Genomic DNA, 14242 nt, shown 5'->3' on the forward strand with positions numbered 1-14242 from the left:
CCTGTCTTTCATTTTGAAGTTTGCACATTTTATCTCCTTTTTACATCTTTTGTTATATTCTTTATAGTTTTTAAACGATGAAGGTGATCCTTCATTTTTTATTTTTGGAATGCCCTTTTCTTGTTCCTAATGGTTTTTTTAACATCAGCTGTGAGCCACATAGGTTTTAAGTTTAGCCTCCTAAACTTATTACCCATTGGAATATATTTTTCAGTGAGCTTTTGTAGAACAGACTTGAAATATTCCCTTTTCTGTTCTTTGTGGACTCGGGGTGGATTTTACATGCAAAAAGCGGTAGTCCCGAATCATACTCGGGGTTGCTTTTAACTAAAAAAAACCCACTTACCTTGCTCTGTCGCTGTCCCCCGGCGTCCTGCTGGTCCCCTCAGGTCCTAGGGAAACGTCCTGCTCCTGCGATCTCCAGCTGCAAAATGATCTAAGGGGTTTACCGGTGAGGTTGGTACAACGTTGGTGCGGGCGGGAGGATCAGTGGGAAATTCAAATAATTTTGTATTAGATTCAATACAAAATAGCTGTATTGAGTCCAATACAAAGAAATATTCATATATATATATATATGCTACATTACAGTTACATTACATGTTTAAATATATTTATATATATATATTTTTTTTAACAGATAGTTGTGTTTTGTTAACTTTATTAAATATCAGTGAGTTATGCCTAAGAAAACAGCCTACGATGAAAAATAAATTTTCATGCAAAAAATTGTACCACATTGTGCATGGAAATTTGGACAGAATTAGACCGCTAGGGAGGTTAAATGAAATCATATTATGGTCACTGCTACCCAGATTCCCTTTTATATGCATATTTGTTATAAGCTTTGCATTGTTAGAAAGAACTAGGTCCAGTAGAGTATCATTTCTAGTTGGGGCTTCTATAAACTGTATCATAAAATTATCTTGTGTTAAATTCACAAATTTTCCAGTCAATATCAGGGTAGTTGAAATCTCCCATGACTAAAACACTTCCAGTTTTTGCTGCTTTTTCTATCTGTGCTAGTAGTTGATTCTCTATCTCTTCCTTAGCACTGGGAACCTAAAGCAGACTCCAATCATTAATTGTGTATTGTGCATCCCCACACCTATAATGCCTCAACCTCATCGCTTGTTCCATCTGCAGTTTCTTCTTTCACATTCACTTTCAGATCACTTCTCACATACAGACAGACACCACCACCCTTTTGTTTGACTTTGTCTTTACGAAAGAGAGTATAACCAGGAATATTGACAGCCCAGTCATGTGAAGAACAAAGCCAGGATTCAGCAATGCTAACTAAGTCATAATGCTCCTCACTCATTAATGCTTCCAACTCCCCTATTTTGTTTGCTTGACTTCTAGCATTGGTGAACGGGCTCTTTAAACTATTGCTGCATTTACCAGCATTGTTTGCCAAATTGTTTTGTTTTTCAGTACAAACAGTACTGCACAATCCAATGTTTGTTGTAACATGGGAAGCTCCATACATTTATCCATAACCCTCCCTCCAACTATCCCCAATCCACCCTCCACTAGTGTCTGACCCCTGACTAACCTTTCTGCCACCTTCTTTACTGTCCCACCCCTCTCTGTCCTAGTTTAAATATCCCTCCACCATTCCACTAAATCTTTCCCCTAGCACAGCAGACCCTCTTTCATTTAGGTACAAACCATCTCTGATATACAAGTTGTAACCCAATGAAAAGTCAGCCCAGTGCGCTATGAACCCAAACCCTTCCCTTTTGCACCAGGACTTAAGCCATGCGTTTAGCTGTCTAAGCTCCCTCTGCCTTTCCTGTGTTGCGCATGGCACAGGCAATATTTCAGGGAACATAACCTTGGAGGTCCATTCCTTCAACTTGAAATCTAGTTTTTAGACCATGACAGCTGGGTCCTGTCCAGTCTCTCCCAGTAATTTTTCCACTCGGTTCACCACATGCCGAACCCTGGTGCCAGGGAGACAGCAAACCATCAAACACAGGGCTGGCCTTCCTTTTCTGGGTGCCCCTACCACTCCCTCATCCTGATTAACCTCTCCACCCTCCACATCTAAGCCATTAACTACTTACACAGTGAGCAGAAGACCTCTCTGAAGGTGATCAACTGATTTTAGTTTTGCAATATGCTTCTCCAGCTCTCCAATGCAAGATACCATAAAGGCGACTTGCTCACATCTGTCACAGCGGTATTCACCTAGGAGCTGTTGCTCTATTGGTGCATACATATGGCAGACTGTGCACTGACCAAACCTTCCACCTTGCTACCACTCATTTTCCCAGTTACAATGTTTGTTTGTTTACAAGGAGTTGTAAAAGTTTACTTACAGTTTGTGGTTGAAATAAGGGTTTAACTCCTTTTGTTTTTAAACTCCTGTTTCACCAGCCAAGAGTGAGCATGCTCAAGGTGAGTCTGCCAAGAATTTAAATCTCCTGTGAAACCATGACCACTCCCCCTTAGAGGTAAGCAAGGAAAAATGAAAAACAAAAAAGCTTTTTAAAACAAAACTGACAGTCAAGCAGACACAACCCAACAGTCAAACAGACACAACTCCCACATGCACAAAATCAGAAAACAATGTTTTCTAACTCCACTTGATTGCAAGCCACTTGTTTCACCAGCCAAAAGTGAGCAATTTATGTTAATAATGTTTAATAAAGGTAGGTTTTCAACTTGTCACTTGAAGGGATTTTGTGGTTCTTTATTATAAAGATGATGTAAAGCCTTTTTTATACATTTTTAGGTAAACATGTAAAACTGTAAGTGTTTAGCAAAGTCTTGTTTTCTGTGTGTAGTTTGTATTGATATATGTACATGGAGGAAGCCATATCTGCTTATTAAATTCTCAGGGTCTGTTTTCTGATTTAGAGTTCTACACAAAAGTTGTGCTTTGCTGCTCCTTTACACAATGCAAGGCTATGAGATGGACAACTCAATAAAAAACTGAATTTTCTTCATTTCTGAATAGTTGCACGAGGAAACATATACTGAAGAAATATGAAGGTTGGTGTTACTAACCCCTCCTGAAAACGCTAAGCCTCTGTGTTCATTACTTTCTGAGTCACTGACCCAGAACATGCAATCAGACCAGGAGTTTGGATGTTCCTTTTACAAAAAGCTTGGATTTCAGATCCTTGGATTCAGCCTCTATAGGTATTTATTTTAAGCACCAGTGACTGAATTGTCCAATTTTAACCCCCTATAATGGGAAAAACTTTAGAATGTGCAGGAAACATCATTTTAGTATAATTTTAAGCAGGAAAAAATTATAAAATGAAAGTTTTTATGTTTTTAACATTTTTTGGTCTATAATTTAGATACATTTTTATGTTAATAAAAATAGTTTTTACAGGACAATGTTGCCTAAAGAAAGCCTAGTTTGACCCCTAGAAATGTATTACTTTGGTAAGTGATTTTTAAATGTTTTTTGTTTTTTAATAAAGATGAAGGTATTGCCATATAAAGCTGGATGTGTACAGCGGGACCATGGAGGTAAGGATGTGACAAAATTACGGGGTTAACCATCCTAGCCATTTTTTTTTGCCCGTACGAAGGTCGGGCATACCGGCTAGGTGGTTAAACTTGTTACTTGAAGGGATTTTGTGGTTCTTTATTATAAAGATAACGTAAAGCCTTTTTTATACATTTTTAGGTAAACATGTAAAACTGATCAGCTCAATGTAACTGTAAGTGTTTAGCAAAGTCTTGTTTTCTGTGTGTAGTTTGTATTCATATATGTACATGGAGGAAGCCATATCTGCTTATTAAATTCTCAGGGTCTGTTTTATGATTTAGAGTTCTACACAAAAGTTGTGCTTTGCTGCTCCTTTACACAATGCAAGGCTATGAGATGGACAACTCAATAAAAAACTGAATTTTCTGCATTTCTGAACAGTTGCACGAGGAAACATATACTGAAGAAATATGAAGGTTGGTGTTATTAACCCCTCCTGAAAACGCTAAGCCTCTGTGTTCATTACTTTCTGAGTCACTGACCCGCAACATGCAATCAGACCAGGAGTTTGGATTTTCCTTTTACAAAAAGCTTGGATTTCAGATCCTTGGATTCAGCCTCTATAGTTATTTATTTTAAGCACCAGTAACTGAATTGTCCAATTTAAACCCCCTATAATGGGAAAAACTTTGGAATATGCAGGAAACATTCTAATGTTTCCTGCACATCATTTTAGTATAATTTTAAGCAGGAAAAAATTATAAAATGAAAGTTTTTATGTTGTTACATTTTTGGTCTATATTTTAGATACATTATTATGTTAATAAAAATAGTTTTTACAGGACAATGTTGCCTAAAGAAAGCCTAGTTTGACCCCTAGAAATGTATTACTTTGGTAAGTGATTTTTAAATGTTTTTTGTTTTTTAATAAAGATGAAGGTATTGCCATATAAACAGATCCGAAGCAGAAATGTAAATGTTGTTTCACATACACTTTCTTCAGTGAAGCTGGGTGATCCAGCAAACCTGGAACAGATCCAATACAGGATTAAAAACATTTGCTAACAAATACCAAATTATTTGGAAGAATTATTTGGAAGAAATCAATTCCAGGTTTGCTGGATCACCCAGCTTTACTGATAAAAGTGTATCCTCTCCAGCTTTGATCTTTCTACAAAATCTGATGAAAAAATATCTCATTTTGTGTTTTCTATTTTCTTGTGGTTGTGTTCAGAAAAGCTTTATTATGCACCTTTCACAAAACAAAAACTGCCGCAATCATCAAGTAGCCAACAATATGCTTAGTACCTAATAAATTACTATACATCTACCGTGTAGCATGTACATGGCTTTATCATACAGACACGGACAAATGGTTATTCTCAACTGGTTTCACCTGTTTGAAAATTTGTAATCTGGGCTTCTCTATAGTTAAGTGATGCTGTCTGCACTGCATGCACAACCATCAAGAACTATTCTCCAAGGTTATTTGTTTAATCAGTTTGCAGAGAACTGCACAGAACAGGGCCCTGGTCCTTTGTTTCTTATCTCCCTAGATGTTAGTGTGCCATTTTCTGAGACTCCCAATCATACCTAACAAGGTGCTAATTGCCACAGGACTGTCCCATCATTTAACCAAATCCTGAAATACTGCAGGATTAGAAGTCCATACATGTCTATAAGTACAAGGGAAGGAAAGGTGAGGAAAGTCTTTCACACTTTCTGCTTATGGTCATGTAATGAAATTTCCCCTTTCCTAACAACATTTTAGCCAGGGAAGGGCAGTCACAGGGGAAAGGGGTAGAGGCAGCAGTGGTCTGATTTTGGGGTCTTTTACTGAGGTCTGTGCAGGAGATACTGTACATGTGCCATCTATATTGGCGTAGACCACAATATAGATGGCACATGTACGATCCTTCCCCAAATAATCCAGAACAGGATCCAGAAATAGGAGATTTGTGGCGTCTACCCTCCTCTCTGGTTTTTTATGTGTGCATGTTCCCCAGAGTGGGGAGGGACCCATCTGCCAATTACCACACTAAGGGGTGCCGAACAATCGGCATCGAGCAAGGATAACATTCCAGTGGCCTTTTTTACCATTACTATTGCAACAATATTATTTTATCTTCTCTTTTCTCATTTTTTGTATCTTCTATACACATGTTCCTTAGATTTATTACCATCAGATGATGTAAAATTTGCAAAAAACACTCCTAAGGTAACATCATTTTGTCTTGTTCAACAATGATTTTATCGCTATATGTTTGATAAGTGTTATTTTTAATGTGTATCCTGGCATTCCCAGCTTCTCTTGCATGTATCGGGATAATGAACTCCCACACAGTTACATCATCCTTGTCCATCCAATAAAAAATTCTGTTTTATTGTTTGTGTTGTCCTAAAAACCTTGCTTTTTGCCTCTGAGCCTCTTTTTGGCTCCAAACAAATCTATTGTTTGGGATGTGGCACTCTGTCTCTGGTCATGTGATACTTTGTGGTTTCTATTTAAACTTCCTATTTCTCCCAACTGTCCCTAATTTAGAGGGAATGTCCCACTTTTGAAACCAAAGCATTCTGATCCTCTTCAGTCCTCAGGTGCTCCTCTTTTTGCTCTGATAGATACCACTATAACAATTCATTATTGAACTATGAAAAGTGTGCACTGCACTTAACCTTTTAGCCAGTTTCTAAACAAATGTATTTGATATTCTGAAATGCCAGTATAAAGAAAAGACGGTGGTGGAAAAAGGTTTTGTGGGTTAAACCAATCATTTTTTGAGTAATAATGCTCCTGCGTCCATAATAATGCTCCTTAAAGTGTCCTTTGCCAACATACTTTGTACTTAAGGGTGTCCCACTGTCTCATCTTAGAACATTGTGAGGTATGCCATAGCATTTATTGTGAGGCCACATTTTGGGTTCCTACTCACACACCTTGGGAGCAGAGAAACATAATTAAAACACTTGCATCTAAATGGCATACTTGCCTGGCAGTAAGCTGGCATTTATTGTAATTACATGATGAAGTATGGCTTAGCAATACTTAGGGATTCAGTTTATTAATAGTCGTGCAGTTACAGAAAATTACACAGGCTTTTCTAGGAGGCTAATTGGATGGTTCAGTTTGTGTGGGCATGAAGTGGACTCATAGCAGTCAGCCTCTGCCAGAGGAGATAAATGTTTCTGTGTTGCACAGTGACATTAAACAGCAGTAGGATAATCTGTAGAAGCGTTTCCATTCCTGCACGGAGGTCAGTGTGAAGCCATACTACTTCCTACATCACAGCATAGAGAGAGGGGATTAATATTGGTAGCAGTGACCACACAGTGTGAAAGGAAGACATTATGACCGGGCTGCTTAAATGAACATCATAGGCAATATGCCACACATCACAACATCGAGAAATAAGATGCTGCAAGGAAACTTAAGATGACATTTCTCGGCACAATGTCATGATACTCTGGAGATCTTAATTCATAGCTTTCCTTTCTGCATTAGTGTTTTTACTTTTTAATATCTACAAAATTTTGTCTCTTTGCCTTAAGTGGAACTTACGTTTCTCTATAAAGTTCGTATGATCAGGAAGGTCATTAATGCAGACAGGCGATGTCCCTGCATTTGTCTTACCTGCGTGATCACTCCGAGTTTCTGGAATCAAAGCTGAGCTGCGCATGCACAGTGTCAGCTTTGGATGCCAGGGAAACCAGGCATTCCCAGCTTCCCTTGCATGTATCAGGATCAATGAACTCTCATAAAGTTACATCATCCTGGTATGGCCAATCAAGATGGCCAAAGATCATCTGTAGCAGGAAAAATTTACGAAAGATGGTGGCGCCCTGCACACAGATTTGCTTCTGTGTTGAAGGAATCCTACATGTTGATACATGTTGTAATATGTAGGCTGCTAATGCCTCATTAAAATCTAGTTCTGGCTGGTACCAATGGTGATCCCTGATCTGAAAAAATATGCTAATAGAGATAGAGTGAAATTAGAACTCTTTATCCACATACCCGCCCTGGGTTAGTGACTTAAAATACATTTGTTTAGCATGACAGCCAAGCATGTTGCATTTTCAGTGTATACAGTCCAAACTGGATGACAATTTTCTCCTAGACAAAACATATCATACCTGACCACTCTTGGGGGATAAAATAATTTAGCCAGGTTTGAAAATTTTGTCCTTATACTGAGGTCTAGCACTGAAAAGCTGGCGCTGGAATTGCTCCATACTGCTTCCCCACCCACTGCAATTACATTAACATACAAAGTGTATATGCCCTTATTTGCATATATGCTGGTTTAATATTACCCTGCAAAGTTTAAGTAACCTGAACTAGCCAGTAAACTGCATTAACACCCATCATCAGAGTTCTATGCCTATCTGTAGGGTTTAATTACAAACGATATTTAAATTAGCTCCATCAGTTTTAACTATTGATAATAACTGTCTTGTGTGAACCTAATGTACTTAAAATGAAGCACAGTATTCATCTTGTGCAACTTTTCAACTATAATAAATGCCAACACAATTTACTAAAAGCAGTACTCTGATTTTCATACTTTTGATATTTGTGTTGTAGTAGTGCACAGAGCATTAACATTCATTTAAAATAGTTCCCTAATGCACTAAGAATAGAGTGTTGTTATCACTTTAAGGTGCATTGGGAACATATTTATCTTCAATAGGCTGCACTTATGTAAAGCACATTACCTGACAACATACCATAATGCACATTAACACACTGCATAGATCTAAAAATAATTATTCTCTGCGTTAAGGACAGTGTAATGTACAGTCATGAGAAAAGAGAAAGTACACCTTTCAATTCTAAAGTTTTGCATATCATGGCATAATAAAAATCATCTTGTCCCTAGCAGGTCTTAAAATTAGGTACTGTGTAACGACACATTACACAGTGACATTATTTATTTACCAAAGACTAAGTTAAATTCAGCAGCACTGTGTGAAAAATTAAGTACACCCTTATTACTGCTACAGGAATTAAGCATCATTACATGCCACATGACTTCAATCCCATTTCATTTTTGTAGTGAGTTTGAAATAGTAAGTTTAGGGAAGGACAACCACAAACATACTATAAAGCATTAACATTCATTTAAAATAGTTCCGTAATGCACTAAGAATAGAGTGTTGTTATCACTTTAAGGTGCATTGGGAACATATTTATCTTCAATAGGCTGCACTTATGTAAAGCACATTACCTGACAACATACCATAATGCACATTAACACACTGCATAGATCTAAAAATAATTATTCTCTGCGTTAAGGACAGTGTAATGTACAGTCATGAGAAAAGAGAAAGTACACCTTTCAATTCTAAAGTTTTGCATATCATGGCATAATAAAAATCATCTTGTCCCTAGCAGGTCTTAAAATTAGGTACTGTGTAACGACACATTACACAGTGACATTATTTATTTACCAAAGACTAAGTTAAATTCAGCAGCACTGTGTGAAAAATTAAGTACACCCTTATTACTGCTACAGGAATTAAGCATCATTACATGCCACATGACTTCAATCCCATTTCATTTTTGTAGTGAGTTTGAAATAGTAAGTTTAGGGAAGGACAACCACAAACATACTATAAACTGATGGAATTTTGCATGAATTCCAGGCACTGCTGGGAAGTTAAACAAAAAAAGATGTATTTTATATCAAAGAGGACGATAACATCTAAAAGCCGGGATTGTTCTTACTTTTTTCACAGTACACTATTCCAGGTATAACCTTGACCTGTAGGCACTGTTTGAATAAAGTTCTAATGTTATATATGTCAGTTTTCATGTGTTGTACATACTTTTTCAGAAAATACTTTTTCAGAATGCTGCTTCTTGGGACATCAGCAACATAACTCTTAAATATCCAATCAAAAGGCTGATAATGCAAACCAAAAAAATTAATTAACAACTAAAAACGATATTTATCAATTCTGTCCTACAACAAGGCCATGGTAAATAGAAAAAGTGCGATTATGGGGCAGATTTACTACAAGATTACAGCATAAAGTCATAAAATCATCCCTTGGGTGTTGTAAAGTAGCACTACAACAGAATGAAACCTGACCCTGCATATGGTTAGAGTAAAGGTCTGTCTCATCTACAGTCCTAATTCAGTCTCAGATCTGTTACATTTAATTTGTGGGTATTAGTGTCACAAATTGAATTGATCCATGTTCCCCAATGTGTCATTTGCCTGATAAGCAGTGTGAGAAATGAGTGATCAGTGAATAGTGATACACTATTAGTATATTAATGTTAATGTTTTAACATGCATAAACATATATTGTGAAAATGGGGCTTTACTAGTATCCCAATAATTATAACTTGTGTAATAAAAACAGTTATTCTTTTCTATATAAATGAATGAATAAAAAACAAAATAATGTAATAAAAAAACACATTTTAACTAAAATTTTAATAAAATAATTCTTGCTGATTCTTTCATGAATGTCCCTGTTCAGACAGTGTTACGGAGTGTCAACAGTCTCCCAACTATGCTTTTGGGTTGTCACTGTTACATTCACCTCTTGTGAGGACAACAAGCAGATTGAGCTGGGTTCAGGGGCATGTTACATCTGGAAACCAATCTGAGACAATGAGATTAGACCAAGTTTGAAGGGAGTGTGTGAAGATAGGAGGCAATTGGGAAATGGTGAATTAAAACAAAAAAAGTGAAAAAGATGGAAAAAAGACAAAAATGTAGGCTATAATTTTAGTGCCTGAACAAACATATCTGAAAAAAGTGAGGACTACTGCTTACATCACTTACATTACATGCCAACAGTACAGGCATTTCTGTTTTCTACAGCCACTGTGCAAACAGAACCTGGAAATCCCCCTTCCCCCCAAATCCACACTTTTAGCAGATTTAAGTAGGCTGATTTATAAAAATTGACTTCTGATTGGGTTCCAGCACTACATTGGCCTTAGTGCTGCTGATATTAGGTGATAATTTTAGGTTTGCAGGGCAGGTAGGGAATTATCCCATTGCAATCTCAAAAGGAAATAGTTAAATGTAAGTAGCTTAACACCCTGTCTGGGGATTTGCAGCATGTAAGGGGGCTGATTCTACTGAAAATGATAGATAATTGATGTGGATAATATGATGATCCTGTCTGTACAGAAGACCCAATTGAAGGCCATTGTACACATTACATCCTGACCAGAGGAGACTCCTATTGTGTGGCAGCTGTGAATAGAAGACACACTTTAGGTTTCTATAGAAGGATGTGATCTGTCAGTGGTAAATCAGAACTATAAAACCCTGGTCATTATCTCTAACACCTTTCCTCTCCTCCCTCCCATACTGCTTCCTCAACCTCAGAATAGAAGCAAATCAATGCTGCCGTTTTTATACTTGTCCCTGAAGGGGGTGGGGGGGGCAACCTTCAAACGATCTTCCCATACAACAAACAGAACGCTGCCTAAATGCTGGAATCACGCTGCAGTTTGGGAGATAAAATGTTCAGAGAAAAATATTGAAACACCTGTAACAGCCCCAAAGAGTTTCAGCAATCTCTGTCTTTTACATTCTATCTCTGTATTTTTCCCCTCCAATGTCCCTGTCAGCATATTTTCCATTGTTCTGTGTGCTGTTAATCTGCTTTTTTATGGTATCCTCAATAGAGGTAACAAGCTGCTTTTAAAGCACTCAACGCATAACACAGACAGGAATTCTGGGTAGATGTATTTTTTGATTCTTTCATGAATGTCCCTGTTCAGACAGTGTTACGGAGTGTCAACAGTCTCCCAACTATGCTTTTGGGTTGTCACTGTTACATTCACCTCTTGTGAGGACAACAAGCAGATTGAGCTGGGTTCAGGGGCATGTTACATCCGGAAACCAATCTGAGACAATGAGATTAGACCAAGTTTGAAGGGAGTGTGTGAAGATAGGAGGCAATTGGGAAATGGTGAATTAAAACAAAAAAAGTGAAAAAGATGGAAAAAAGACAAAAATGTAGGCTATAATTTTAGTGCCTGAACAAACATATCTGAAAAAAGTGAGGACTACTGCTTACATCACTTACATTACATGCCAACAGTACAGGCATTTCTGTTTTCTACAGCCACTGTGCAAACAGAACCTGGAAATCCCCCTTCCCCCCAAATCCACACTTTTAGCAGATTTAAGTAGGCTGATTTATAAAAATTGACTTCTGATTGGGTTCCAGCACTACATTGGCCTTAGTGCTGCTGATATTAGGTGATAATTTTAGGTTTGCAGGGCAGGTAGGGAATTATCCCATTGCAATCTCAAAAGGAAATAGTTAAATGTAAGTAGCTTAACACCCTGTCTGGGGATTTGCAGCATGTAAGGGGGCTGATTCTACTGAAAATGATAGATAATTGATGTGGATAATATGATGATCCTGTCTGTACAGAAGACCCAATTGAAGGCCATTGTACACATTACATCCTGACCAGAGGAGACTCCTATTGTGTGGCAGCTGTGAATAGAAGACACACTTTAGGTTTCTATAGAAGGATGTGATCTGTCAGTGGTAAATCAGAACTATAAAACCCTGGTCATTATCTCTAACACCTTTCCTCTCCTCCCTCCCATACTGCTTCCTCAACCTCAGAATAGAAGCAAATCAATGCTGCCGTTTTTATACTTGTCCCTGAAGGGGGTGGGGGGGCAACCTTCAAACGATCTTCCCATACAACAAACAGAACGCTGCCTAAATGCTGGAATCACGCTGCAGTTTGGGAGATAAAATGTTCAGAGAAAAATATTGAAACACCTGTAACAGCCCCAAAGAGTTTCAGCAATCTCTGTCTTTTACATTCTATCTCTGTATTTTTCCCCTCCAATGTCCCTGTCAGCATATTTTCCATTGTTCTGTGTGCTGTTAATCTGCTTTTTTATGGTATCCTCAATAGAGGTAACAAGCTGCTTTTAAAGCACTCAACGCATAACACAGACAGGAATTCTGGGTAGATGTATTTTTTCTTTTATCCACATTTCTGTAACCAACATTATCTGTTTATGGGCTTGGAACATCCTGTTACTGATTGTTACTCAGAAAGCACTTAAACTTACAAATCTCTATTGTTGCAGGGCTTACGGCTCGAATGCTAAAAATATACTACTACTAGAACTACTACTACTAGAAAATACTGACAAATGCATTTTTAGATTTGAGGTATTTCTGCACTGGAGTTATTTAACAGACAGCAAAATAATGCATTTTTATGTCAGTTCACAAAAAGATTTTACCTGCAGAATTTTAGAGATGGACAGATTACCCACAAGGTATTTTAGAGAATTGTGTTATATATGAATCATTGGGCCTGATTTAATAAATCACTCCAAGACTGGTCAAGATAGACCATCATGGGAGAACCTGGGTGATCCAACAAATCATTCTCATTGGGCCTAACGTATTAAAGCTATCCAAGGCTTGAGAGGATACACTTTCATCAGTAATCCCGGGTGACCCAGTAAACTTGCAACACGTTTGTTTTATTTTGTTAGCAAATGTTTTCATTCCTGGGTCAGATCTATTTCAGATTTGTTTGGATCACCCAGCTTCAAGCAAATACAGGAAAGATAAAAACATTTAATTCTAAGAGAGCAAATCTTCCATTAATAGGGGGGCTCTCTGTGACTTGGACTGGGAGACAATGTTGTCCTCAAAGAACACAGAACAGAAATAGGATTGTTTCAAGTCTGTTCTACAAAAGCACAAACTATATTCCCATAGGTATTAAGTTTAAGAGGATAAAATTAAAACCTATGTGGCAGCTGGTGTTAAAAAAGCCATAAGGAACAAAAAAGGGCATTCCAAAAATATAAAAAAGGAAGGATCTCCTTCATCATTTGTAACCTATAAAGAATATAACAAAAAATGTAAAAAGGAGTTAAAATGTCCAAAACTTTAAAATGAAAGACAGATTGCCAAGGAAAGTAAGGCTAACCCCCAACATTTTTTTAAATATATTAATAGCAAAAAGATCAGATCTGAGCATGTAGGCCCCTTTAAAGGACGTCTCTGGGTTGGTAACTGGGGATAAAGAAAAGGCAGATTTACTAAACACTTTTTTTTTTAGCTCTGTGTAGGAAAATGGCAGAGCTCAAGTCCAAATTCATAATAGCAATGTCACAGTCTTAAATGAGTCACAATGGCTCAATATTGATATGATTGAGAAACAGCTGGGAAAAATTAAGGTTGACAAAGCAGCAGGACCCGATGGTATACATCCATGTGTCCTCAAAGAGCTGAGCTTGATCATTTTAAAGCCATTATTTCTAACTTTTATAGCCTTTTTAGTCACTGGCATGGTACCGACGGATTGGCATAAGGCCAGTGTGGTTCCTATCTTAAAAAAGGATCAAAATCATTACTAGGCAACTACAGACCAGTTAGTTTAACATTGGAAAGGTCCTAGAGAGTTTGATAAAGAACCACTTAGAGGAATTTCTGCTAAAAAATATTATAAGTGATAGTCAACATGGCTTCAAGAAAGACCGAAGTTGTCAAACAAATTTACTCTCTTTTTATGAGGAAGTAAGTAACAGGTAGACAGTGGAATAGCAGTTGATTTAGTGTACTTGGACTTTACTAAAGCATTTGACACAGTACCCCTTAGACGCTAAATATGCAAGTTACGGTCAATAGGTTTAGAAAAGTCAATCTGTAAATGGATAGAGAACTGGCCTAAAGACTGCATCCAGAGAGTTATAATAAAGATTCATACTCTGAATGGTCCAAGGTTATTAGTGGTGTACCCCAGGGTTCAGTGTTGGGACCTTT

The 14242-nt window shown here is 37.5% G+C and overlaps 1 protein-coding gene across 1 annotated transcript in view; it reads right to left on the reverse strand.

The window, feature by feature from the left end:
• The window catches only part of TSPAN4 (tetraspanin 4), a gene marked incomplete in the record, with an annotated part of 150403 nt that overhangs the window by 19302 nt on the left and 116859 nt on the right, over positions 1 to 14242 (reverse strand).

Source organism: Pyxicephalus adspersus, chromosome 9, assembly GCF_032062135.1.
Source record: "Pyxicephalus adspersus chromosome 9, UCB_Pads_2.0, whole genome shotgun sequence".
Classification (NCBI taxonomy): domain Eukaryota; kingdom Metazoa; phylum Chordata; class Amphibia; order Anura; family Pyxicephalidae; genus Pyxicephalus; species Pyxicephalus adspersus.